Below are 25,568 nucleotides of genomic sequence, written 5' to 3' on the forward strand. Positions count from 1 at the left end.
GGGTTAGGGTTAGGGTTAGGGTTAGGGTTAGGGTTAGGGTTAGGGTTAGGGTTAGGGTTAGGGTTAGGGTTAGGGTTAGGGTTAGGGTTAGGGTTAGGGTTAGGGTTAGGGTTAGGGTTAGGGTTAGGGTTAGGGTTAGGGTTAGGGTTAGGGTTAGGGTTAGGGTTAGGGTTAGGGTTAGGGTTAGGGTTAGGGTTAGGGTTAGGGTTAGGGTTAGGGTTAGGGTTAGGGTTAGGGTTAGGGTTAGGGTTAGGGTTAGGGTTAGGGTTAGGGTTAGGGTTAGGGTTAGGGTTAGGGTTAGGGTTAGGGTTAGGGTTAGGGTTAGGGTTAGGGTTAGGGTTAGGGTTAGGGTTAGGGTTAGGGTTAGGGTTAGGGTTAGGGTTAGGGTTAGGGTTAGGGTTAGGGTTAGGGTTAGGGTTAGGGTTAGGGTTAGGGTTAGGGTTAGGGTTAGGGTTAGGGTTAGGGTTAGGGTTAGGGTTAGGGTTAGGGTTAGGGTTAGGGTTAGGGTTAGGGTTAGGGTTAGGGTTAGGGTTAGGGTTAGGGTTAGGGTTAGGGTTAGGGTTAGGGTTAGGGTTAGGGTTAGGGTTAGGGTTAGGGTTAGGGTTAGGGTTAGGGTTAGGGTTAGGGTTAGGGTTAGGGTTAGGGTTAGGGTTAGGGTTAGGGTTAGGGTTAGGGTTAGGGTTAGGGTTAGGGTTAGGGTTAGGGTTAGGGTTAGGGTTAGGGTTAGGGTTAGGGTTAGGGTTAGGGTTAGGGTTAGGGTTAGGGTTAGGGTTAGGGTTAGGGTTAGGGTTAGGGTTAGGGTTAGGGTTAGGGTTAGGGTTAGGGTTAGGGTTAGGGTTAGGGTTAGGGTTAGGGTTAGGGTTAGGGTTAGGGTTAGGGTTAGGGTTAGGGTTAGGGTTAGGGTTAGGGTTAGGGTTAGGGTTAGGGTTAGGGTTAGGGTTAGGGTTAGGGTTAGGGTTAGGGTTAGGGTTAGGGTTAGGGTTAGGGTTAGGGTTAGGGTTAGGGTTAGGGTTAGGGTTAGGGTTAGGGTTAGGGTTAGGGTTAGGGTTAGGGTTAGGGTTAGGGTTAGGGTTAGGGTTAGGGTTAGGGTTAGGGTTAGGGTTAGGGTTAGGGTTAGGGTTAGGGTTAGGGTTAGGGTTAGGGTTAGGGTTAGGGTTAGGGTTAGGGTTAGGGTTAGGGTTAGGGTTAGGGTTAGGGTTAGGGTTAGGGTTAGGGTTAGGGTTAGGGTTAGGGTTAGGGTTAGGGTTAGGGTTAGGGTTAGGGTTAGGGTTAGGGTTAGGGTTAGGGTTAGGGTTAGGGTTAGGGTTAGGGTTAGGGTTAGGGTTAGGGTTAGGGTTAGGGTTAGGGTTAGGGTTAGGGTTAGGGTTAGGGTTAGGGTTAGGGTTAGGGTTAGGGTTAGGGTTAGGGTTAGGGTTAGGGTTAGGGTTAGGGTTAGGGTTAGGGTTAGGGTTAGGGTTAGGGTTAGGGTTAGGGTTAGGGTTAGGGTTAGGGTTAGGGTTAGGGTTAGGGTTAGGGTTAGGGTTAGGGTTAGGGTTAGGGTTAGGGTTAGGGTTAGGGTTAGGGTTAGGGTTAGGGTTAGGGTTAGGGTTAGGGTTAGGGTTAGGGTTAGGGTTAGGGTTAGGGTTAGGGTTAGGGTTAGGGTTAGGGTTAGGGTTAGGGTTAGGGTTAGGGTTAGGGTTAGGGTTAGGGTTAGGGTTAGGGTTAGGGTTAGGGTTAGGGTTAGGGTTAGGGTTAGGGTTAGGGTTAGGGTTAGGGTTAGGGTTAGGGTTAGGGTTAGGGTTAGGGTTAGGGTTAGGGTTAGGGTTAGGGTTAGGGTTAGGGTTAGGGTTAGGGTTAGGGTTAGGGTTAGGGTTAGGGTTAGGGTTAGGGTTAGGGTTAGGGTTAGGGTTAGGGTTAGGGTTAGGGTTAGGGTTAGGGTTAGGGTTAGGGTTAGGGTTAGGGTTAGGGTTAGGGTTAGGGTTAGGGTTAGGGTTAGGGTTAGGGTTAGGGTTAGGGTTAGGGTTAGGGTTAGGGTTAGGGTTAGGGTTAGGGTTAGGGTTAGGGTTAGGGTTAGGGTTAGGGTTAGGGTTAGGGTTAGGGTTAGGGTTAGGGTTAGGGTTAGGGTTAGGGTTAGGGTTAGGGTTAGGGTTAGGGTTAGGGTTAGGGTTAGGGTTAGGGTTAGGGTTAGGGTTAGGGTTAGGGTTAGGGTTAGGGTTAGGGTTAGGGTTAGGGTTAGGGTTAGGGTTAGGGTTAGGGTTAGGGTTAGGGTTAGGGTTAGGGTTAGGGTTAGGGTTAGGGTTAGGGTTAGGGTTAGGGTTAGGGTTAGGGTTAGGGTTAGGGTTAGGGTTAGGGTTAGGGTTAGGGTTAGGGTTAGGGTTAGGGTTAGGGTTAGGGTTAGGGTTAGGGTTAGGGTTAGGGTTAGGGTTAGGGTTAGGGTTAGGGTTAGGGTTAGGGTTAGGGTTAGGGTTAGGGTTAGGGTTAGGGTTAGGGTTAGGGTTAGGGTTAGGGTTAGGGTTAGGGTTAGGGTTAGGGTTAGGGTTAGGGTTAGGGTTAGGGTTAGGGTTAGGGTTAGGGTTAGGGTTAGGGTTAGGGTTAGGGTTAGGGTTAGGGTTAGGGTTAGGGTTAGGGTTAGGGTTAGGGTTAGGGTTAGGGTTAGGGTTAGGGTTAGGGTTAGGGTTAGGGTTAGGGTTAGGGTTAGGGTTAGGGTTAGGGTTAGGGTTAGGGTTAGGGTTAGGGTTAGGGTTAGGGTTAGGGTTAGGGTTAGGGTTAGGGTTAGGGTTAGGGTTAGGGTTAGGGTTAGGGTTAGGGTTAGGGTTAGGGTTAGGGTTAGGGTTAGGGTTAGGGTTAGGGTTAGGGTTAGGGTTAGGGTTAGGGTTAGGGTTAGGGTTAGGGTTAGGGTTAGGGTTAGGGTTAGGGTTAGGGTTAGGGTTAGGGTTAGGGTTAGGGTTAGGGTTAGGGTTAGGGTTAGGGTTAGGGTTAGGGTTAGGGTTAGGGTTAGGGTTAGGGTTAGGGTTAGGGTTAGGGTTAGGGTTAGGGTTAGGGTTAGGGTTAGGGTTAGGGTTAGGGTTAGGGTTAGGGTTAGGGTTAGGGTTAGGGTTAGGGTTAGGGTTAGGGTTAGGGTTAGGGTTAGGGTTAGGGTTAGGGTTAGGGTTAGGGTTAGGGTTAGGGTTAGGGTTAGGGTTAGGGTTAGGGTTAGGGTTAGGGTTAGGGTTAGGGTTAGGGTTAGGGTTAGGGTTAGGGTTAGGGTTAGGGTTAGGGTTAGGGTTAGGGTTAGGGTTAGGGTTAGGGTTAGGGTTAGGGTTAGGGTTAGGGTTAGGGTTAGGGTTAGGGTTAGGGTTAGGGTTAGGGTTAGGGTTAGGGTTAGGGTTAGGGTTAGGGTTAGGGTTAGGGTTAGGGTTAGGGTTAGGGTTAGGGTTAGGGTTAGGGTTAGGGTTAGGGTTAGGGTTAGGGTTAGGGTTAGGGTTAGGGTTAGGGTTAGGGTTAGGGTTAGGGTTAGGGTTAGGGTTAGGGTTAGGGTTAGGGTTAGGGTTAGGGTTAGGGTTAGGGTTAGGGTTAGGGTTAGGGTTAGGGTTAGGGTTAGGGTTAGGGTTAGGGTTAGGGTTAGGGTTAGGGTTAGGGTTAGGGTTAGGGTTAGGGTTAGGGTTAGGGTTAGGGTTAGGGTTAGGGTTAGGGTTAGGGTTAGGGTTAGGGTTAGGGTTAGGGTTAGGGTTAGGGTTAGGGTTAGGGTTAGGGTTAGGGTTAGGGTTAGGGTTAGGGTTAGGGTTAGGGTTAGGGTTAGGGTTAGGGTTAGGGTTAGGGTTAGGGTTAGGGTTAGGGTTAGGGTTAGGGTTAGGGTTAGGGTTAGGGTTAGGGTTAGGGTTAGGGTTAGGGTTAGGGTTAGGGTTAGGGTTAGGGTTAGGGTTAGGGTTAGGGTTAGGGTTAGGGTTAGGGTTAGGGTTAGGGTTAGGGTTAGGGTTAGGGTTAGGGTTAGGGTTAGGGTTAGGGTTAGGGTTAGGGTTAGGGTTAGGGTTAGGGTTAGGGTTAGGGTTAGGGTTAGGGTTAGGGTTAGGGTTAGGGTTAGGGTTAGGGTTAGGGTTAGGGTTAGGGTTAGGGTTAGGGTTAGGGTTAGGGTTAGGGTTAGGGTTAGGGTTAGGGTTAGGGTTAGGGTTAGGGTTAGGGTTAGGGTTAGGGTTAGGGTTAGGGTTAGGGTTAGGGTTAGGGTTAGGGTTAGGGTTAGGGTTAGGGTTAGGGTTAGGGTTAGGGTTAGGGTTAGGGTTAGGGTTAGGGTTAGGGTTAGGGTTAGGGTTAGGGTTAGGGTTAGGGTTAGGGTTAGGGTTAGGGTTAGGGTTAGGGTTAGGGTTAGGGTTAGGGTTAGGGTTAGGGTTAGGGTTAGGGTTAGGGTTAGGGTTAGGGTTAGGGTTAGGGTTAGGGTTAGGGTTAGGGTTAGGGTTAGGGTTAGGGTTAGGGTTAGGGTTAGGGTTAGGGTTAGGGTTAGGGTTAGGGTTAGGGTTAGGGTTAGGGTTAGGGTTAGGGTTAGGGTTAGGGTTAGGGTTAGGGTTAGGGTTAGGGTTAGGGTTAGGGTTAGGGTTAGGGTTAGGGTTAGGGTTAGGGTTAGGGTTAGGGTTAGGGTTAGGGTTAGGGTTAGGGTTAGGGTTAGGGTTAGGGTTAGGGTTAGGGTTAGGGTTAGGGTTAGGGTTAGGGTTAGGGTTAGGGTTAGGGTTAGGGTTAGGGTTAGGGTTAGGGTTAGGGTTAGGGTTAGGGTTAGGGTTAGGGTTAGGGTTAGGGTTAGGGTTAGGGTTAGGGTTAGGGTTAGGGTTAGGGTTAGGGTTAGGGTTAGGGTTAGGGTTAGGGTTAGGGTTAGGGTTAGGGTTAGGGTTAGGGTTAGGGTTAGGGTTAGGGTTAGGGTTAGGGTTAGGGTTAGGGTTAGGGTTAGGGTTAGGGTTAGGGTTAGGGTTAGGGTTAGGGTTAGGGTTAGGGTTAGGGTTAGGGTTAGGGTTAGGGTTAGGGTTAGGGTTAGGGTTAGGGTTAGGGTTAGGGTTAGGGTTAGGGTTAGGGTTAGGGTTAGGGTTAGGGTTAGGGTTAGGGTTAGGGTTAGGGTTAGGGTTAGGGTTAGGGTTAGGGTTAGGGTTAGGGTTAGGGTTAGGGTTAGGGTTAGGGTTAGGGTTAGGGTTAGGGTTAGGGTTAGGGTTAGGGTTAGGGTTAGGGTTAGGGTTAGGGTTAGGGTTAGGGTTAGGGTTAGGGTTAGGGTTAGGGTTAGGGTTAGGGTTAGGGTTAGGGTTAGGGTTAGGGTTAGGGTTAGGGTTAGGGTTAGGGTTAGGGTTAGGGTTAGGGTTAGGGTTAGGGTTAGGGTTAGGGTTAGGGTTAGGGTTAGGGTTAGGGTTAGGGTTAGGGTTAGGGTTAGGGTTAGGGTTAGGGTTAGGGTTAGGGTTAGGGTTAGGGTTAGGGTTAGGGTTAGGGTTAGGGTTAGGGTTAGGGTTAGGGTTAGGGTTAGGGTTAGGGTTAGGGTTAGGGTTAGGGTTAGGGTTAGGGTTAGGGTTAGGGTTAGGGTTAGGGTTAGGGTTAGGGTTAGGGTTAGGGTTAGGGTTAGGGTTAGGGTTAGGGTTAGGGTTAGGGTTAGGGTTAGGGTTAGGGTTAGGGTTAGGGTTAGGGTTAGGGTTAGGGTTAGGGTTAGGGTTAGGGTTAGGGTTAGGGTTAGGGTTAGGGTTAGGGTTAGGGTTAGGGTTAGGGTTAGGGTTAGGGTTAGGGTTAGGGTTAGGGTTAGGGTTAGGGTTAGGGTTAGGGTTAGGGTTAGGGTTAGGGTTAGGGTTAGGGTTAGGGTTAGGGTTAGGGTTAGGGTTAGGGTTAGGGTTAGGGTTAGGGTTAGGGTTAGGGTTAGGGTTAGGGTTAGGGTTAGGGTTAGGGTTAGGGTTAGGGTTAGGGTTAGGGTTAGGGTTAGGGTTAGGGTTAGGGTTAGGGTTAGGGTTAGGGTTAGGGTTAGGGTTAGGGTTAGGGTTAGGGTTAGGGTTAGGGTTAGGGTTAGGGTTAGGGTTAGGGTTAGGGTTAGGGTTAGGGTTAGGGTTAGGGTTAGGGTTAGGGTTAGGGTTAGGGTTAGGGTTAGGGTTAGGGTTAGGGTTAGGGTTAGGGTTAGGGTTAGGGTTAGGGTTAGGGTTAGGGTTAGGGTTAGGGTTAGGGTTAGGGTTAGGGTTAGGGTTAGGGTTAGGGTTAGGGTTAGGGTTAGGGTTAGGGTTAGGGTTAGGGTTAGGGTTAGGGTTAGGGTTAGGGTTAGGGTTAGGGTTAGGGTTAGGGTTAGGGTTAGGGTTAGGGTTAGGGTTAGGGTTAGGGTTAGGGTTAGGGTTAGGGTTAGGGTTAGGGTTAGGGTTAGGGTTAGGGTTAGGGTTAGGGTTAGGGTTAGGGTTAGGGTTAGGGTTAGGGTTAGGGTTAGGGTTAGGGTTAGGGTTAGGGTTAGGGTTAGGGTTAGGGTTAGGGTTAGGGTTAGGGTTAGGGTTAGGGTTAGGGTTAGGGTTAGGGTTAGGGTTAGGGTTAGGGTTAGGGTTAGGGTTAGGGTTAGGGTTAGGGTTAGGGTTAGGGTTAGGGTTAGGGTTAGGGTTAGGGTTAGGGTTAGGGTTAGGGTTAGGGTTAGGGTTAGGGTTAGGGTTAGGGTTAGGGTTAGGGTTAGGGTTAGGGTTAGGGTTAGGGTTAGGGTTAGGGTTAGGGTTAGGGTTAGGGTTAGGGTTAGGGTTAGGGTTAGGGTTAGGGTTAGGGTTAGGGTTAGGGTTAGGGTTAGGGTTAGGGTTAGGGTTAGGGTTAGGGTTAGGGTTAGGGTTAGGGTTAGGGTTAGGGTTAGGGTTAGGGTTAGGGTTAGGGTTAGGGTTAGGGTTAGGGTTAGGGTTAGGGTTAGGGTTAGGGTTAGGGTTAGGGTTAGGGTTAGGGTTAGGGTTAGGGTTAGGGTTAGGGTTAGGGTTAGGGTTAGGGTTAGGGTTAGGGTTAGGGTTAGGGTTAGGGTTAGGGTTAGGGTTAGGGTTAGGGTTAGGGTTAGGGTTAGGGTTAGGGTTAGGGTTAGGGTTAGGGTTAGGGTTAGGGTTAGGGTTAGGGTTAGGGTTAGGGTTAGGGTTAGGGTTAGGGTTAGGGTTAGGGTTAGGGTTAGGGTTAGGGTTAGGGTTAGGGTTAGGGTTAGGGTTAGGGTTAGGGTTAGGGTTAGGGTTAGGGTTAGGGTTAGGGTTAGGGTTAGGGTTAGGGTTAGGGTTAGGGTTAGGGTTAGGGTTAGGGTTAGGGTTAGGGTTAGGGTTAGGGTTAGGGTTAGGGTTAGGGTTAGGGTTAGGGTTAGGGTTAGGGTTAGGGTTAGGGTTAGGGTTAGGGTTAGGGTTAGGGTTAGGGTTAGGGTTAGGGTTAGGGTTAGGGTTAGGGTTAGGGTTAGGGTTAGGGTTAGGGTTAGGGTTAGGGTTAGGGTTAGGGTTAGGGTTAGGGTTAGGGTTAGGGTTAGGGTTAGGGTTAGGGTTAGGGTTAGGGTTAGGGTTAGGGTTAGGGTTAGGGTTAGGGTTAGGGTTAGGGTTAGGGTTAGGGTTAGGGTTAGGGTTAGGGTTAGGGTTAGGGTTAGGGTTAGGGTTAGGGTTAGGGTTAGGGTTAGGGTTAGGGTTAGGGTTAGGGTTAGGGTTAGGGTTAGGGTTAGGGTTAGGGTTAGGGTTAGGGTTAGGGTTAGGGTTAGGGTTAGGGTTAGGGTTAGGGTTAGGGTTAGGGTTAGGGTTAGGGTTAGGGTTAGGGTTAGGGTTAGGGTTAGGGTTAGGGTTAGGGTTAGGGTTAGGGTTAGGGTTAGGGTTAGGGTTAGGGTTAGGGTTAGGGTTAGGGTTAGGGTTAGGGTTAGGGTTAGGGTTAGGGTTAGGGTTAGGGTTAGGGTTAGGGTTAGGGTTAGGGTTAGGGTTAGGGTTAGGGTTAGGGTTAGGGTTAGGGTTAGGGTTAGGGTTAGGGTTAGGGTTAGGGTTAGGGTTAGGGTTAGGGTTAGGGTTAGGGTTAGGGTTAGGGTTAGGGTTAGGGTTAGGGTTAGGGTTAGGGTTAGGGTTAGGGTTAGGGTTAGGGTTAGGGTTAGGGTTAGGGTTAGGGTTAGGGTTAGGGTTAGGGTTAGGGTTAGGGTTAGGGTTAGGGTTAGGGTTAGGGTTAGGGTTAGGGTTAGGGTTAGGGTTAGGGTTAGGGTTAGGGTTAGGGTTAGGGTTAGGGTTAGGGTTAGGGTTAGGGTTAGGGTTAGGGTTAGGGTTAGGGTTAGGGTTAGGGTTAGGGTTAGGGTTAGGGTTAGGGTTAGGGTTAGGGTTAGGGTTAGGGTTAGGGTTAGGGTTAGGGTTAGGGTTAGGGTTAGGGTTAGGGTTAGGGTTAGGGTTAGGGTTAGGGTTAGGGTTAGGGTTAGGGTTAGGGTTAGGGTTAGGGTTAGGGTTAGGGTTAGGGTTAGGGTTAGGGTTAGGGTTAGGGTTAGGGTTAGGGTTAGGGTTAGGGTTAGGGTTAGGGTTAGGGTTAGGGTTAGGGTTAGGGTTAGGGTTAGGGTTAGGGTTAGGGTTAGGGTTAGGGTTAGGGTTAGGGTTAGGGTTAGGGTTAGGGTTAGGGTTAGGGTTAGGGTTAGGGTTAGGGTTAGGGTTAGGGTTAGGGTTAGGGTTAGGGTTAGGGTTAGGGTTAGGGTTAGGGTTAGGGTTAGGGTTAGGGTTAGGGTTAGGGTTAGGGTTAGGGTTAGGGTTAGGGTTAGGGTTAGGGTTAGGGTTAGGGTTAGGGTTAGGGTTAGGGTTAGGGTTAGGGTTAGGGTTAGGGTTAGGGTTAGGGTTAGGGTTAGGGTTAGGGTTAGGGTTAGGGTTAGGGTTAGGGTTAGGGTTAGGGTTAGGGTTAGGGTTAGGGTTAGGGTTAGGGTTAGGGTTAGGGTTAGGGTTAGGGTTAGGGTTAGGGTTAGGGTTAGGGTTAGGGTTAGGGTTAGGGTTAGGGTTAGGGTTAGGGTTAGGGTTAGGGTTAGGGTTAGGGTTAGGGTTAGGGTTAGGGTTAGGGTTAGGGTTAGGGTTAGGGTTAGGGTTAGGGTTAGGGTTAGGGTTAGGGTTAGGGTTAGGGTTAGGGTTAGGGTTAGGGTTAGGGTTAGGGTTAGGGTTAGGGTTAGGGTTAGGGTTAGGGTTAGGGTTAGGGTTAGGGTTAGGGTTAGGGTTAGGGTTAGGGTTAGGGTTAGGGTTAGGGTTAGGGTTAGGGTTAGGGTTAGGGTTAGGGTTAGGGTTAGGGTTAGGGTTAGGGTTAGGGTTAGGGTTAGGGTTAGGGTTAGGGTTAGGGTTAGGGTTAGGGTTAGGGTTAGGGTTAGGGTTAGGGTTAGGGTTAGGGTTAGGGTTAGGGTTAGGGTTAGGGTTAGGGTTAGGGTTAGGGTTAGGGTTAGGGTTAGGGTTAGGGTTAGGGTTAGGGTTAGGGTTAGGGTTAGGGTTAGGGTTAGGGTTAGGGTTAGGGTTAGGGTTAGGGTTAGGGTTAGGGTTAGGGTTAGGGTTAGGGTTAGGGTTAGGGTTAGGGTTAGGGTTAGGGTTAGGGTTAGGGTTAGGGTTAGGGTTAGGGTTAGGGTTAGGGTTAGGGTTAGGGTTAGGGTTAGGGTTAGGGTTAGGGTTAGGGTTAGGGTTAGGGTTAGGGTTAGGGTTAGGGTTAGGGTTAGGGTTAGGGTTAGGGTTAGGGTTAGGGTTAGGGTTAGGGTTAGGGTTAGGGTTAGGGTTAGGGTTAGGGTTAGGGTTAGGGTTAGGGTTAGGGTTAGGGTTAGGGTTAGGGTTAGGGTTAGGGTTAGGGTTAGGGTTAGGGTTAGGGTTAGGGTTAGGGTTAGGGTTAGGGTTAGGGTTAGGGTTAGGGTTAGGGTTAGGGTTAGGGTTAGGGTTAGGGTTAGGGTTAGGGTTAGGGTTAGGGTTAGGGTTAGGGTTAGGGTTAGGGTTAGGGTTAGGGTTAGGGTTAGGGTTAGGGTTAGGGTTAGGGTTAGGGTTAGGGTTAGGGTTAGGGTTAGGGTTAGGGTTAGGGTTAGGGTTAGGGTTAGGGTTAGGGTTAGGGTTAGGGTTAGGGTTAGGGTTAGGGTTAGGGTTAGGGTTAGGGTTAGGGTTAGGGTTAGGGTTAGGGTTAGGGTTAGGGTTAGGGTTAGGGTTAGGGTTAGGGTTAGGGTTAGGGTTAGGGTTAGGGTTAGGGTTAGGGTTAGGGTTAGGGTTAGGGTTAGGGTTAGGGTTAGGGTTAGGGTTAGGGTTAGGGTTAGGGTTAGGGTTAGGGTTAGGGTTAGGGTTAGGGTTAGGGTTAGGGTTAGGGTTAGGGTTAGGGTTAGGGTTAGGGTTAGGGTTAGGGTTAGGGTTAGGGTTAGGGTTAGGGTTAGGGTTAGGGTTAGGGTTAGGGTTAGGGTTAGGGTTAGGGTTAGGGTTAGGGTTAGGGTTAGGGTTAGGGTTAGGGTTAGGGTTAGGGTTAGGGTTAGGGTTAGGGTTAGGGTTAGGGTTAGGGTTAGGGTTAGGGTTAGGGTTAGGGTTAGGGTTAGGGTTAGGGTTAGGGTTAGGGTTAGGGTTAGGGTTAGGGTTAGGGTTAGGGTTAGGGTTAGGGTTAGGGTTAGGGTTAGGGTTAGGGTTAGGGTTAGGGTTAGGGTTAGGGTTAGGGTTAGGGTTAGGGTTAGGGTTAGGGTTAGGGTTAGGGTTAGGGTTAGGGTTAGGGTTAGGGTTAGGGTTAGGGTTAGGGTTAGGGTTAGGGTTAGGGTTAGGGTTAGGGTTAGGGTTAGGGTTAGGGTTAGGGTTAGGGTTAGGGTTAGGGTTAGGGTTAGGGTTAGGGTTAGGGTTAGGGTTAGGGTTAGGGTTAGGGTTAGGGTTAGGGTTAGGGTTAGGGTTAGGGTTAGGGTTAGGGTTAGGGTTAGGGTTAGGGTTAGGGTTAGGGTTAGGGTTAGGGTTAGGGTTAGGGTTAGGGTTAGGGTTAGGGTTAGGGTTAGGGTTAGGGTTAGGGTTAGGGTTAGGGTTAGGGTTAGGGTTAGGGTTAGGGTTAGGGTTAGGGTTAGGGTTAGGGTTAGGGTTAGGGTTAGGGTTAGGGTTAGGGTTAGGGTTAGGGTTAGGGTTAGGGTTAGGGTTAGGGTTAGGGTTAGGGTTAGGGTTAGGGTTAGGGTTAGGGTTAGGGTTAGGGTTAGGGTTAGGGTTAGGGTTAGGGTTAGGGTTAGGGTTAGGGTTAGGGTTAGGGTTAGGGTTAGGGTTAGGGTTAGGGTTAGGGTTAGGGTTAGGGTTAGGGTTAGGGTTAGGGTTAGGGTTAGGGTTAGGGTTAGGGTTAGGGTTAGGGTTAGGGTTAGGGTTAGGGTTAGGGTTAGGGTTAGGGTTAGGGTTAGGGTTAGGGTTAGGGTTAGGGTTAGGGTTAGGGTTAGGGTTAGGGTTAGGGTTAGGGTTAGGGTTAGGGTTAGGGTTAGGGTTAGGGTTAGGGTTAGGGTTAGGGTTAGGGTTAGGGTTAGGGTTAGGGTTAGGGTTAGGGTTAGGGTTAGGGTTAGGGTTAGGGTTAGGGTTAGGGTTAGGGTTAGGGTTAGGGTTAGGGTTAGGGTTAGGGTTAGGGTTAGGGTTAGGGTTAGGGTTAGGGTTAGGGTTAGGGTTAGGGTTAGGGTTAGGGTTAGGGTTAGGGTTAGGGTTAGGGTTAGGGTTAGGGTTAGGGTTAGGGTTAGGGTTAGGGTTAGGGTTAGGGTTAGGGTTAGGGTTAGGGTTAGGGTTAGGGTTAGGGTTAGGGTTAGGGTTAGGGTTAGGGTTAGGGTTAGGGTTAGGGTTAGGGTTAGGGTTAGGGTTAGGGTTAGGGTTAGGGTTAGGGTTAGGGTTAGGGTTAGGGTTAGGGTTAGGGTTAGGGTTAGGGTTAGGGTTAGGGTTAGGGTTAGGGTTAGGGTTAGGGTTAGGGTTAGGGTTAGGGTTAGGGTTAGGGTTAGGGTTAGGGTTAGGGTTAGGGTTAGGGTTAGGGTTAGGGTTAGGGTTAGGGTTAGGGTTAGGGTTAGGGTTAGGGTTAGGGTTAGGGTTAGGGTTAGGGTTAGGGTTAGGGTTAGGGTTAGGGTTAGGGTTAGGGTTAGGGTTAGGGTTAGGGTTAGGGTTAGGGTTAGGGTTAGGGTTAGGGTTAGGGTTAGGGTTAGGGTTAGGGTTAGGGTTAGGGTTAGGGTTAGGGTTAGGGTTAGGGTTAGGGTTAGGGTTAGGGTTAGGGTTAGGGTTAGGGTTAGGGTTAGGGTTAGGGTTAGGGTTAGGGTTAGGGTTAGGGTTAGGGTTAGGGTTAGGGTTAGGGTTAGGGTTAGGGTTAGGGTTAGGGTTAGGGTTAGGGTTAGGGTTAGGGTTAGGGTTAGGGTTAGGGTTAGGGTTAGGGTTAGGGTTAGGGTTAGGGTTAGGGTTAGGGTTAGGGTTAGGGTTAGGGTTAGGGTTAGGGTTAGGGTTAGGGTTAGGGTTAGGGTTAGGGTTAGGGTTAGGGTTAGGGTTAGGGTTAGGGTTAGGGTTAGGGTTAGGGTTAGGGTTAGGGTTAGGGTTAGGGTTAGGGTTAGGGTTAGGGTTAGGGTTAGGGTTAGGGTTAGGGTTAGGGTTAGGGTTAGGGTTAGGGTTAGGGTTAGGGTTAGGGTTAGGGTTAGGGTTAGGGTTAGGGTTAGGGTTAGGGTTAGGGTTAGGGTTAGGGTTAGGGTTAGGGTTAGGGTTAGGGTTAGGGTTAGGGTTAGGGTTAGGGTTAGGGTTAGGGTTAGGGTTAGGGTTAGGGTTAGGGTTAGGGTTAGGGTTAGGGTTAGGGTTAGGGTTAGGGTTAGGGTTAGGGTTAGGGTTAGGGTTAGGGTTAGGGTTAGGGTTAGGGTTAGGGTTAGGGTTAGGGTTAGGGTTAGGGTTAGGGTTAGGGTTAGGGTTAGGGTTAGGGTTAGGGTTAGGGTTAGGGTTAGGGTTAGGGTTAGGGTTAGGGTTAGGGTTAGGGTTAGGGTTAGGGTTAGGGTTAGGGTTAGGGTTAGGGTTAGGGTTAGGGTTAGGGTTAGGGTTAGGGTTAGGGTTAGGGTTAGGGTTAGGGTTAGGGTTAGGGTTAGGGTTAGGGTTAGGGTTAGGGTTAGGGTTAGGGTTAGGGTTAGGGTTAGGGTTAGGGTTAGGGTTAGGGTTAGGGTTAGGGTTAGGGTTAGGGTTAGGGTTAGGGTTAGGGTTAGGGTTAGGGTTAGGGTTAGGGTTAGGGTTAGGGTTAGGGTTAGGGTTAGGGTTAGGGTTAGGGTTAGGGTTAGGGTTAGGGTTAGGGTTAGGGTTAGGGTTAGGGTTAGGGTTAGGGTTAGGGTTAGGGTTAGGGTTAGGGTTAGGGTTAGGGTTAGGGTTAGGGTTAGGGTTAGGGTTAGGGTTAGGGTTAGGGTTAGGGTTAGGGTTAGGGTTAGGGTTAGGGTTAGGGTTAGGGTTAGGGTTAGGGTTAGGGTTAGGGTTAGGGTTAGGGTTAGGGTTAGGGTTAGGGTTAGGGTTAGGGTTAGGGTTAGGGTTAGGGTTAGGGTTAGGGTTAGGGTTAGGGTTAGGGTTAGGGTTAGGGTTAGGGTTAGGGTTAGGGTTAGGGTTAGGGTTAGGGTTAGGGTTAGGGTTAGGGTTAGGGTTAGGGTTAGGGTTAGGGTTAGGGTTAGGGTTAGGGTTAGGGTTAGGGTTAGGGTTAGGGTTAGGGTTAGGGTTAGGGTTAGGGTTAGGGTTAGGGTTAGGGTTAGGGTTAGGGTTAGGGTTAGGGTTAGGGTTAGGGTTAGGGTTAGGGTTAGGGTTAGGGTTAGGGTTAGGGTTAGGGTTAGGGTTAGGGTTAGGGTTAGGGTTAGGGTTAGGGTTAGGGTTAGGGTTAGGGTTAGGGTTAGGGTTAGGGTTAGGGTTAGGGTTAGGGTTAGGGTTAGGGTTAGGGTTAGGGTTAGGGTTAGGGTTAGGGTTAGGGTTAGGGTTAGGGTTAGGGTTAGGGTTAGGGTTAGGGTTAGGGTTAGGGTTAGGGTTAGGGTTAGGGTTAGGGTTAGGGTTAGGGTTAGGGTTAGGGTTAGGGTTAGGGTTAGGGTTAGGGTTAGGGTTAGGGTTAGGGTTAGGGTTAGGGTTAGGGTTAGGGTTAGGGTTAGGGTTAGGGTTAGGGTTAGGGTTAGGGTTAGGGTTAGGGTTAGGGTTAGGGTTAGGGTTAGGGTTAGGGTTAGGGTTAGGGTTAGGGTTAGGGTTAGGGTTAGGGTTAGGGTTAGGGTTAGGGTTAGGGTTAGGGTTAGGGTTAGGGTTAGGGTTAGGGTTAGGGTTAGGGTTAGGGTTAGGGTTAGGGTTAGGGTTAGGGTTAGGGTTAGGGTTAGGGTTAGGGTTAGGGTTAGGGTTAGGGTTAGGGTTAGGGTTAGGGTTAGGGTTAGGGTTAGGGTTAGGGTTAGGGTTAGGGTTAGGGTTAGGGTTAGGGTTAGGGTTAGGGTTAGGGTTAGGGTTAGGGTTAGGGTTAGGGTTAGGGTTAGGGTTAGGGTTAGGGTTAGGGTTAGGGTTAGGGTTAGGGTTAGGGTTAGGGTTAGGGTTAGGGTTAGGGTTAGGGTTAGGGTTAGGGTTAGGGTTAGGGTTAGGGTTAGGGTTAGGGTTAGGGTTAGGGTTAGGGTTAGGGTTAGGGTTAGGGTTAGGGTTAGGGTTAGGGTTAGGGTTAGGGTTAGGGTTAGGGTTAGGGTTAGGGTTAGGGTTAGGGTTAGGGTTAGGGTTAGGGTTAGGGTTAGGGTTAGGGTTAGGGTTAGGGTTAGGGTTAGGGTTAGGGTTAGGGTTAGGGTTAGGGTTAGGGTTAGGGTTAGGGTTAGGGTTAGGGTTAGGGTTAGGGTTAGGGTTAGGGTTAGGGTTAGGGTTAGGGTTAGGGTTAGGGTTAGGGTTAGGGTTAGGGTTAGGGTTAGGGTTAGGGTTAGGGTTAGGGTTAGGGTTAGGGTTAGGGTTAGGGTTAGGGTTAGGGTTAGGGTTAGGGTTAGGGTTAGGGTTAGGGTTAGGGTTAGGGTTAGGGTTAGGGTTAGGGTTAGGGTTAGGGTTAGGGTTAGGGTTAGGGTTAGGGTTAGGGTTAGGGTTAGGGTTAGGGTTAGGGTTAGGGTTAGGGTTAGGGTTAGGGTTAGGGTTAGGGTTAGGGTTAGGGTTAGGGTTAGGGTTAGGGTTAGGGTTAGGGTTAGGGTTAGGGTTAGGGTTAGGGTTAGGGTTAGGGTTAGGGTTAGGGTTAGGGTTAGGGTTAGGGTTAGGGTTAGGGTTAGGGTTAGGGTTAGGGTTAGGGTTAGGGTTAGGGTTAGGGTTAGGGTTAGGGTTAGGGTTAGGGTTAGGGTTAGGGTTAGGGTTAGGGTTAGGGTTAGGGTTAGGGTTAGGGTTAGGGTTAGGGTTAGGGTTAGGGTTAGGGTTAGGGTTAGGGTTAGGGTTAGGGTTAGGGTTAGGGTTAGGGTTAGGGTTAGGGTTAGGGTTAGGGTTAGGGTTAGGGTTAGGGTTAGGGTTAGGGTTAGGGTTAGGGTTAGGGTTAGGGTTAGGGTTAGGGTTAGGGTTAGGGTTAGGGTTAGGGTTAGGGTTAGGGTTAGGGTTAGGGTTAGGGTTAGGGTTAGGGTTAGGGTTAGGGTTAGGGTTAGGGTTAGGGTTAGGGTTAGGGTTAGGGTTAGGGTTAGGGTTAGGGTTAGGGTTAGGGTTAGGGTTAGGGTTAGGGTTAGGGTTAGGGTTAGGGTTAGGGTTAGGGTTAGGGTTAGGGTTAGGGTTAGGGTTAGGGTTAGGGTTAGGGTTAGGGTTAGGGTTAGGGTTAGGGTTAGGGTTAGGGTTAGGGTTAGGGTTAGGGTTAGGGTTAGGGTTAGGGTTAGGGTTAGGGTTAGGGTTAGGGTTAGGGTTAGGGTTAGGGTTAGGGTTAGGGTTAGGGTTAGGGTTAGGGTTAGGGTTAGGGTTAGGGTTAGGGTTAGGGTTAGGGTTAGGGTTAGGGTTAGGGTTAGGGTTAGGGTTAGGGTTAGGGTTAGGGTTAGGGTTAGGGTTAGGGTTAGGGTTAGGGTTAGGGTTAGGGTTAGGGTTAGGGTTAGGGTTAGGGTTAGGGTTAGGGTTAGGGTTAGGGTTAGGGTTAGGGTTAGGGTTAGGGTTAGGGTTAGGGTTAGGGTTAGGGTTAGGGTTAGGGTTAGGGTTAGGGTTAGGGTTAGGGTTAGGGTTAGGGTTAGGGTTAGGGTTAGGGTTAGGGTTAGGGTTAGGGTTAGGGTTAGGGTTAGGGTTAGGGTTAGGGTTAGGGTTAGGGTTAGGGTTAGGGTTAGGGTTAGGGTTAGGGTTAGGGTTAGGGTTAGGGTTAGGGTTAGGGTTAGGGTTAGGGTTAGGGTTAGGGTTAGGGTTAGGGTTAGGGTTAGGGTTAGGGTTAGGGTTAGGGTTAGGGTTAGGGTTAGGGTTAGGGTTAGGGTTAGGGTTAGGGTTAGGGTTAGGGTTAGGGTTAGGGTTAGGGTTAGGGTTAGGGTTAGGGTTAGGGTTAGGGTTAGGGTTAGGGTTAGGGTTAGGGTTAGGGTTAGGGTTAGGGTTAGGGTTAGGGTTAGGGTTAGGGTTAGGGTTAGGGTTAGGGTTAGGGTTAGGGTTAGGGTTAGGGTTAGGGTTAGGGTTAGGGTTAGGGTTAGGGTTAGGGTTAGGGTTAGGGTTAGGGTTAGGGTTAGGGTTAGGGTTAGGGTTAGGGTTAGGGTTAGGGTTAGGGTTAGGGTTAGGGTTAGGGTTAGGGTTAGGGTTAGGGTTAGGGTTAGGGTTAGGGTTAGGGTTAGGGTTAGGGTTAGGGTTAGGGTTAGGGTTAGGGTTAGGGTTAGGGTTAGGGTTAGGGTTAGGGTTAGGGTTAGGGTTAGGGTTAGGGTTAGGGTTAGGGTTAGGGTTAGGGTTAGGGTTAGGGTTAGGGTTAGGGTTAGGGTTAGGGTTAGGGTTAGGGTTAGGGTTAGGGTTAGGGTTAGGGTTAGGGTTAGGGTTAGGGTTAGGGTTAGGGTTAGGGTTAGGGTTAGGGTTAGGGTTAGGGTTAGGGTTAGGGTTAGGGTTAGGGTTAGGGTTAGGGTTAGGGTTAGGGTTAGGGTTAGGGTTAGGGTTAGGGTTAGGGTTAGGGTTAGGGTTAGGGTTAGGGTTAGGGTTAGGGTTAGGGTTAGGGTTAGGGTTAGGGTTAGGGTTAGGGTTAGGGTTAGGGTTAGGGTTAGGGTTAGGGTTAGGGTTAGGGTTAGGGTTAGGGTTAGGGTTAGGGTTAGGGTTAGGGTTAGGGTTAGGGTTAGGGTTAGGGTTAGGGTTAGGGTTAGGGTTAGGGTTAGGGTTAGGGTTAGGGTTAGGGTTAGGGTTAGGGTTAGGGTTAGGGTTAGGGTTAGGGTTAGGGTTAGGGTTAGGGTTAGGGTTAGGGTTAGGGTTAGGGTTAGGGTTAGGGTTAGGGTTAGGGTTAGGGTTAGGGTTAGGGTTAGGGTTAGGGTTAGGGTTAGGGTTAGGGTTAGGGTTAGGGTTAGGGTTAGGGTTAGGGTTAGGGTTAGGGTTAGGGTTAGGGTTAGGGTTAGGGTTAGGGTTAGGGTTAGGGTTAGGGTTAGGGTTAGGGTTAGGGTTAGGGTTAGGGTTAGGGTTAGGGTTAGGGTTAGGGTTAGGGTTAGGGTTAGGGTTAGGGTTAGGGTTAGGGTTAGGGTTAGGGTTAGGGTTAGGGTTAGGGTTAGGGTTAGGGTTAGGGTTAGGGTTAGGGTTAGGGTTAGGGTTAGGGTTAGGGTTAGGGTTAGGGTTAGGGTTAGGGTTAGGGTTAGGGTTAGGGTTAGGGTTAGGGTTAGGGTTAGGGTTAGGGTTAGGGTTAGGGTTAGGGTTAGGGTTAGGGTTAGGGTTAGGGTTAGGGTTAGGGTTAGGGTTAGGGTTAGGGTTAGGGTTAGGGTTAGGGTTAGGGTTAGGGTTAGGGTTAGGGTTAGGGTTAGGGTTAGGGTTAGGGTTAGGGTTAGGGTTAGGGTTAGGGTTAGGGTTAGGGTTAGGGTTAGGGTTAGGGTTAGGGTTAGGGTTAGGGTTAGGGTTAGGGTTAGGGTTAGGGTTAGGGTTAGGGTTAGGGTTAGGGTTAGGGTTAGGGTTAGGGTTAGGGTTAGGGTTAGGGTTAGGGTTAGGGTTAGGGTTAGGGTTAGGGTTAGGGTTAGGGTTAGGGTTAGGGTTAGGGTTAGGGTTAGGGTTAGGGTTAGGGTTAGGGTTAGGGTTAGGGTTAGGGTTAGGGTTAGGGTTAGGGTTAGGGTTAGGGTTAGGGTTAGGGTTAGGGTTAGGGTTAGGGTTAGGGTTAGGGTTAGGGTTAGGGTTAGGGTTAGGGTTAGGGTTAGGGTTAGGGTTAGGGTTAGGGTTAGGGTTAGGGTTAGGGTTAGGGTTAGGGTTAGGGTTAGGGTTAGGGTTAGGGTTAGGGTTAGGGTTAGGGTTAGGGTTAGGGTTAGGGTTAGGGTTAGGGTTAGGGTTAGGGTTAGGGTTAGGGTTAGGGTTAGGGTTAGGGTTAGGGTTAGGGTTAGGGTTAGGGTTAGGGTTAGGGTTAGGGTTAGGGTTAGGGTTAGGGTTAGGGTTAGGGTTAGGGTTAGGGTTAGGGTTAGGGTTAGGGTTAGGGTTAGGGTTAGGGTTAGGGTTAGGGTTAGGGTTAGGGTTAGGGTTAGGGTTAGGGTTAGGGTTAGGGTTAGGGTTAGGGTTAGGGTTAGGGTTAGGGTTAGGGTTAGGGTTAGGGTTAGGGTTAGGGTTAGGGTTAGGGTTAGGGTTAGGGTTAGGGTTAGGGTTAGGGTTAGGGTTAGGGTTAGGGTTAGGGTTAGGGTTAGGGTTAGGGTTAGGGTTAGGGTTAGGGTTAGGGTTAGGGTTAGGGTTAGGGTTAGGGTTAGGGTTAGGGTTAGGGTTAGGGTTAGGGTTAGGGTTAGGGTTAGGGTTAGGGTTAGGGTTAGGGTTAGGGTTAGGGTTAGGGTTAGGGTTAGGGTTAGGGTTAGGGTTAGGGTTAGGGTTAGGGTTAGGGTTAGGGTTAGGGTTAGGGTTAGGGTTAGGGTTAGGGTTAGGGTTAGGGTTAGGGTTAGGGTTAGGGTTAGGGTTAGGGTTAGGGTTAGGGTTAGGGTTAGGGTTAGGGTTAGGGTTAGGGTTAGGGTTAGGGTTAGGGTTAGGGTTAGGGTTAGGGTTAGGGTTAGGGTTAGGGTTAGGGTTAGGGTTAGGGTTAGGGTTAGGGTTAGGGTTAGGGTTAGGGTTAGGGTTAGGGTTAGGGTTAGGGTTAGGGTTAGGGTTAGGGTTAGGGTTAGGGTTAGGGTTAGGGTTAGGGTTAGGGTTAGGGTTAGGGTTAGGGTTAGGGTTAGGGTTAGGGTTAGGGTTAGGGTTAGGGTTAGGGTTAGGGTTAGGGTTAGGGTTAGGGTTAGGGTTAGGGTTAGGGTTAGGGTTAGGGTTAGGGTTAGGGTTAGGGTTAGGGTTAGGGTTAGGGTTAGGGTTAGGGTTAGGGTTAGGGTTAGGGTTAGGGTTAGGGTTAGGGTTAGGGTTAGGGTTAGGGTTAGGGTTAGGGTTAGGGTTAGGGTTAGGGTTAGGGTTAGGGTTAGGGTTAGGGTTAGGGTTAGGGTTAGGGTTAGGGTTAGGGTTAGGGTTAGGGTTAGGGTTAGGGTTAGGGTTAGGGTTAGGGTTAGGGTTAGGGTTAGGGTTAGGGTTAGGGTTAGGGTTAGGGTTAGGGTTAGGGTTAGGGTTAGGGTTAGGGTTAGGGTTAGGGTTAGGGTTAGGGTTAGGGTTAGGGTTAGGGTTAGGGTTAGGGTTAGGGTTAGGGTTAGGGTTAGGGTTAGGGTTAGGGTTAGGGTTAGGGTTAGGGTTAGGGTTAGGGTTAGGGTTAGGGTTAGGGTTAGGGTTAGGGTTAGGGTTAGGGTTAGGGTTAGGGTTAGGGTTAGGGTTAGGGTTAGGGTTAGGGTTAGGGTTAGGGTTAGGGTTAGGGTTAGGGTTAGGGTTAGGGTTAGGGTTAGGGTTAGGGTTAGGGTTAGGGTTAGGGTTAGGGTTAGGGTTAGGGTTAGGGTTAGGGTTAGGGTTAGGGTTAGGGTTAGGGTTAGGGTTAGGGTTAGGGTTAGGGTTAGGGTTAGGGTTAGGGTTAGGGTTAGGGTTAGGGTTAGGGTTAGGGTTAGGGTTAGGGTTAGGGTTAGGGTTAGGGTTAGGGTTAGGGTTAGGGTTAGGGTTAGGGTTAGGGTTAGGGTTAGGGTTAGGGTTAGGGTTAGGGTTAGGGTTAGGGTTAGGGTTAGGGTTAGGGTTAGGGTTAGGGTTAGGGTTAGGGTTAGGGTTAGGGTTAGGGTTAGGGTTAGGGTTAGGGTTAGGGTTAGGGTTAGGGTTAGGGTTAGGGTTAGGGTTAGGGTTAGGGTTAGGGTTAGGGTTAGGGTTAGGGTTAGGGTTAGGGTTAGGGTTAGGGTTAGGGTTAGGGTTAGGGTTAGGGTTAGGGTTAGGGTTAGGGTTAGGGTTAGGGTTAGGGTTAGGGTTAGGGTTAGGGTTAGGGTTAGGGTTAGGGTTAGGGTTAGGGTTAGGGTTAGGGTTAGGGTTAGGGTTAGGGTTAGGGTTAGGGTTAGGGTTAGGGTTAGGGTTAGGGTTAGGGTTAGGGTTAGGGTTAGGGTTAGGGTTAGGGTTAGGGTTAGGGTTAGGGTTAGGGTTAGGGTTAGGGTTAGGGTTAGGGTTAGGGTTAGGGTTAGGGTTAGGGTTAGGGTTAGGGTTAGGGTTAGGGTTAGGGTTAGGGTTAGGGTTAGGGTTAGGGTTAGGGTTAGGGTTAGGGTTAGGGTTAGGGTTAGGGTTAGGGTTAGGGTTAGGGTTAGGGTTAGGGTTAGGGTTAGGGTTAGGGTTAGGGTTAGGGTTAGGGTTAGGGTTAGGGTTAGGGTTAGGGTTAGGGTTAGGGTTAGGGTTAGGGTTAGGGTTAGGGTTAGGGTTAGGGTTAGGGTTAGGGTTAGGGTTAGGGTTAGGGTTAGGGTTAGGGTTAGGGTTAGGGTTAGGGTTAGGGTTAGGGTTAGGGTTAGGGTTAGGGTTAGGGTTAGGGTTAGGGTTAGGGTTAGGGTTAGGGTTAGGGTTAGGGTTAGGGTTAGGGTTAGGGTTAGGGTTAGGGTTAGGGTTAGGGTTAGGGTTAGGGTTAGGGTTAGGGTTAGGGTTAGGGTTAGGGTTAGGGTTAGGGTTAGGGTTAGGGTTAGGGTTAGGGTTAGGGTTAGGGTTAGGGTTAGGGTTAGGGTTAGGGTTAGGGTTAGGGTTAGGGTTAGGGTTAGGGTTAGGGTTAGGGTTAGGGTTAGGGTTAGGGTTAGGGTTAGGGTTAGGGTTAGGGTTAGGGTTAGGGTTAGGGTTAGGGTTAGGGTTAGGGTTAGGGTTAGGGTTAGGGTTAGGGTTAGGGTTAGGGTTAGGGTTAGGGTTAGGGTTAGGGTTAGGGTTAGGGTTAGGGTTAGGGTTAGGGTTAGGGTTAGGGTTAGGGTTAGGGTTAGGGTTAGGGTTAGGGTTAGGGTTAGGGTTAGGGTTAGGGTTAGGGTTAGGGTTAGGGTTAGGGTTAGGGTTAGGGTTAGGGTTAGGGTTAGGGTTAGGGTTAGGGTTAGGGTTAGGGTTAGGGTTAGGGTTAGGGTTAGGGTTAGGGTTAGGGTTAGGGTTAGGGTTAGGGTTAGGGTTAGGGTTAGGGTTAGGGTTAGGGTTAGGGTTAGGGTTAGGGTTAGGGTTAGGGTTAGGGTTAGGGTTAGGGTTAGGGTTAGGGTTAGGGTTAGGGTTAGGGTTAGGGTTAGGGTTAGGGTTAGGGTTAGGGTTAGGGTTAGGGTTAGGGTTAGGGTTAGGGTTAGGGTTAGGGTTAGGGTTAGGGTTAGGGTTAGGGTTAGGGTTAGGGTTAGGGTTAGGGTTAGGGTTAGGGTTAGGGTTAGGGTTAGGGTTAGGGTTAGGGTTAGGGTTAGGGTTAGGGTTAGGGTTAGGGTTAGGGTTAGGGTTAGGGTTAGGGTTAGGGTTAGGGTTAGGGTTAGGGTTAGGGTTAGGGTTAGGGTTAGGGTTAGGGTTAGGGTTAGGGTTAGGGTTAGGGTTAGGGTTAGGGTTAGGGTTAGGGTTAGGGTTAGGGTTAGGGTTAGGGTTAGGGTTAGGGTTAGGGTTAGGGTTAGGGTTAGGGTTAGGGTTAGGGTTAGGGTTAGGGTTAGGGTTAGGGTTAGGGTTAGGGTTAGGGTTAGGGTTAGGGTTAGGGTTAGGGTTAGGGTTAGGGTTAGGGTTAGGGTTAGGGTTAGGGTTAGGGTTAGGGTTAGGGTTAGGGTTAGGGTTAGGGTTAGGGTTAGGGTTAGGGTTAGGGTTAGGGTTAGGGTTAGGGTTAGGGTTAGGGTTAGGGTTAGGGTTAGGGTTAGGGTTAGGGTTAGGGTTAGGGTTAGGGTTAGGGTTAGGGTTAGGGTTAGGGTTAGGGTTAGGGTTAGGGTTAGGGTTAGGGTTAGGGTTAGGGTTAGGGTTAGGGTTAGGGTTAGGGTTAGGGTTAGGGTTAGGGTTAGGGTTAGGGTTAGGGTTAGGGTTAGGGTTAGGGTTAGGGTTAGGGTTAGGGTTAGGGTTAGGGTTAGGGTTAGGGTTAGGGTTAGGGTTAGGGTTAGGGTTAGGGTTAGGGTTAGGGTTAGGGTTAGGGTTAGGGTTAGGGTTAGGGTTAGGGTTAGGGTTAGGGTTAGGGTTAGGGTTAGGGTTAGGGTTAGGGTTAGGGTTAGGGTTAGGGTTAGGGTTAGGGTTAGGGTTAGGGTTAGGGTTAGGGTTAGGGTTAGGGTTAGGGTTAGGGTTAGGGTTAGGGTTAGGGTTAGGGTTAGGGTTAGGGTTAGGGTTAGGGTTAGGGTTAGGGTTAGGGTTAGGGTTAGGGTTAGGGTTAGGGTTAGGGTTAGGGTTAGGGTTAGGGTTAGGGTTAGGGTTAGGGTTAGGGTTAGGGTTAGGGTTAGGGTTAGGGTTAGGGTTAGGGTTAGGGTTAGGGTTAGGGTTAGGGTTAGGGTTAGGGTTAGGGTTAGGGTTAGGGTTAGGGTTAGGGTTAGGGTTAGGGTTAGGGTTAGGGTTAGGGTTAGGGTTAGGGTTAGGGTTAGGGTTAGGGTTAGGGTTAGGGTTAGGGTTAGGGTTAGGGTTAGGGTTAGGGTTAGGGTTAGGGTTAGGGTTAGGGTTAGGGTTAGGGTTAGGGTTAGGGTTAGGGTTAGGGTTAGGGTTAGGGTTAGGGTTAGGGTTAGGGTTAGGGTTAGGGTTAGGGTTAGGGTTAGGGTTAGGGTTAGGGTTAGGGTTAGGGTTAGGGTTAGGGTTAGGGTTAGGGTTAGGGTTAGGGTTAGGGTTAGGGTTAGGGTTAGGGTTAGGGTTAGGGTTAGGGTTAGGGTTAGGGTTAGGGTTAGGGTTAGGGTTAGGGTTAGGGTTAGGGTTAGGGTTAGGGTTAGGGTTAGGGTTAGGGTTAGGGTTAGGGTTAGGGTTAGGGTTAGGGTTAGGGTTAGGGTTAGGGTTAGGGTTAGGGTTAGGGTTAGGGTTAGGGTTAGGGTTAGGGTTAGGGTTAGGGTTAGGGTTAGGGTTAGGGTTAGGGTTAGGGTTAGGGTTAGGGTTAGGGTTAGGGTTAGGGTTAGGGTTAGGGTTAGGGTTAGGGTTAGGGTTAGGGTTAGGGTTAGGGTTAGGGTTAGGGTTAGGGTTAGGGTTAGGGTTAGGGTTAGGGTTAGGGTTAGGGTTAGGGTTAGGGTTAGGGTTAGGGTTAGGGTTAGGGTTAGGGTTAGGGTTAGGGTTAGGGTTAGGGTTAGGGTTAGGGTTAGGGTTAGGGTTAGGGTTAGGGTTAGGGTTAGGGTTAGGGTTAGGGTTAGGGTTAGGGTTAGGGTTAGGGTTAGGGTTAGGGTTAGGGTTAGGGTTAGGGTTAGGGTTAGGGTTAGGGTTAGGGTTAGGGTTAGGGTTAGGGTTAGGGTTAGGGTTAGGGTTAGGGTTAGGGTTAGGGTTAGGGTTAGGGTTAGGGTTAGGGTTAGGGTTAGGGTTAGGGTTAGGGTTAGGGTTAGGGTTAGGGTTAGGGTTAGGGTTAGGGTTAGGGTTAGGGTTAGGGTTAGGGTTAGGGTTAGGGTTAGGGTTAGGGTTAGGGTTAGGGTTAGGGTTAGGGTTAGGGTTAGGGTTAGGGTTAGGGTTAGGGTTAGGGTTAGGGTTAGGGTTAGGGTTAGGGTTAGGGTTAGGGTTAGGGTTAGGGTTAGGGTTAGGGTTAGGGTTAGGGTTAGGGTTAGGGTTAGGGTTAGGGTTAGGGTTAGGGTTAGGGTTAGGGTTAGGGTTAGGGTTAGGGTTAGGGTTAGGGTTAGGGTTAGGGTTAGGGTTAGGGTTAGGGTTAGGGTTAGGGTTAGGGTTAGGGTTAGGGTTAGGGTTAGGGTTAGGGTTAGGGTTAGGGTTAGGGTTAGGGTTAGGGTTAGGGTTAGGGTTAGGGTTAGGGTTAGGGTTAGGGTTAGGGTTAGGGTTAGGGTTAGGGTTAGGGTTAGGGTTAGGGTTAGGGTTAGGGTTAGGGTTAGGGTTAGGGTTAGGGTTAGGGTTAGGGTTAGGGTTAGGGTTAGGGTTAGGGTTAGGGTTAGGGTTAGGGTTAGGGTTAGGGTTAGGGTTAGGGTTAGGGTTAGGGTTAGGGTTAGGGTTAGGGTTAGGGTTAGGGTTAGGGTTAGGGTTAGGGTTAGGGTTAGGGTTAGGGTTAGGGTTAGGGTTAGGGTTAGGGTTAGGGTTAGGGTTAGGGTTAGGGTTAGGGTTAGGGTTAGGGTTAGGGTTAGGGTTAGGGTTAGGGTTAGGGTTAGGGTTAGGGTTAGGGTTAGGGTTAGGGTTAGGGTTAGGGTTAGGGTTAGGGTTAGGGTTAGGGTTAGGGTTAGGGTTAGGGTTAGGGTTAGGGTTAGGGTTAGGGTTAGGGTTAGGGTTAGGGTTAGGGTTAGGGTTAGGGTTAGGGTTAGGGTTAGGGTTAGGGTTAGGGTTAGGGTTAGGGTTAGGGTTAGGGTTAGGGTTAGGGTTAGGGTTAGGGTTAGGGTTAGGGTTAGGGTTAGGGTTAGGGTTAGGGTTAGGGTTAGGGTTAGGGTTAGGGTTAGGGTTAGGGTTAGGGTTAGGGTTAGGGTTAGGGTTAGGGTTAGGGTTAGGGTTAGGGTTAGGGTTAGGGTTAGGGTTAGGGTTAGGGTTAGGGTTAGGGTTAGGGTTAGGGTTAGGGTTAGGGTTAGGGTTAGGGTTAGGGTTAGGGTTAGGGTTAGGGTTAGGGTTAGGGTTAGGGTTAGGGTTAGGGTTAGGGTTAGGGTTAGGGTTAGGGTTAGGGTTAGGGTTAGGGTTAGGGTTAGGGTTAGGGTTAGGGTTAGGGTTAGGGTTAGGGTTAGGGTTAGGGTTAGGGTTAGGGTTAGGGTTAGGGTTAGGGTTAGGGTTAGGGTTAGGGTTAGGGTTAGGGTTAGGGTTAGGGTTAGGGTTAGGGTTAGGGTTAGGGTTAGGGTTAGGGTTAGGGTTAGGGTTAGGGTTAGGGTTAGGGTTAGGGTTAGGGTTAGGGTTAGGGTTAGGGTTAGGGTTAGGGTTAGGGTTAGGGTTAGGGTTAGGGTTAGGGTTAGGGTTAGGGTTAGGGTTAGGGTTAGGGTTAGGGTTAGGGTTAGGGTTAGGGTTAGGGTTAGGGTTAGGGTTAGGGTTAGGGTTAGGGTTAGGGTTAGGGTTAGGGTTAGGGTTAGGGTTAGGGTTAGGGTTAGGGTTAGGGTTAGGGTTAGGGTTAGGGTTAGGGTTAGGGTTAGGGTTAGGGTTAGGGTTAGGGTTAGGGTTAGGGTTAGGGTTAGGGTTAGGGTTAGGGTTAGGGTTAGGGTTAGGGTTAGGGTTAGGGTTAGGGTTAGGGTTAGGGTTAGG

Source organism: Heloderma suspectum, chromosome 15 (genome assembly GCF_057233095.1).
Source record: "Heloderma suspectum isolate Gila_16-S chromosome 15, 16-S_ref, whole genome shotgun sequence".
Classification (NCBI taxonomy): Eukaryota; Metazoa; Chordata; class Lepidosauria; order Squamata; family Helodermatidae; genus Heloderma; species Heloderma suspectum.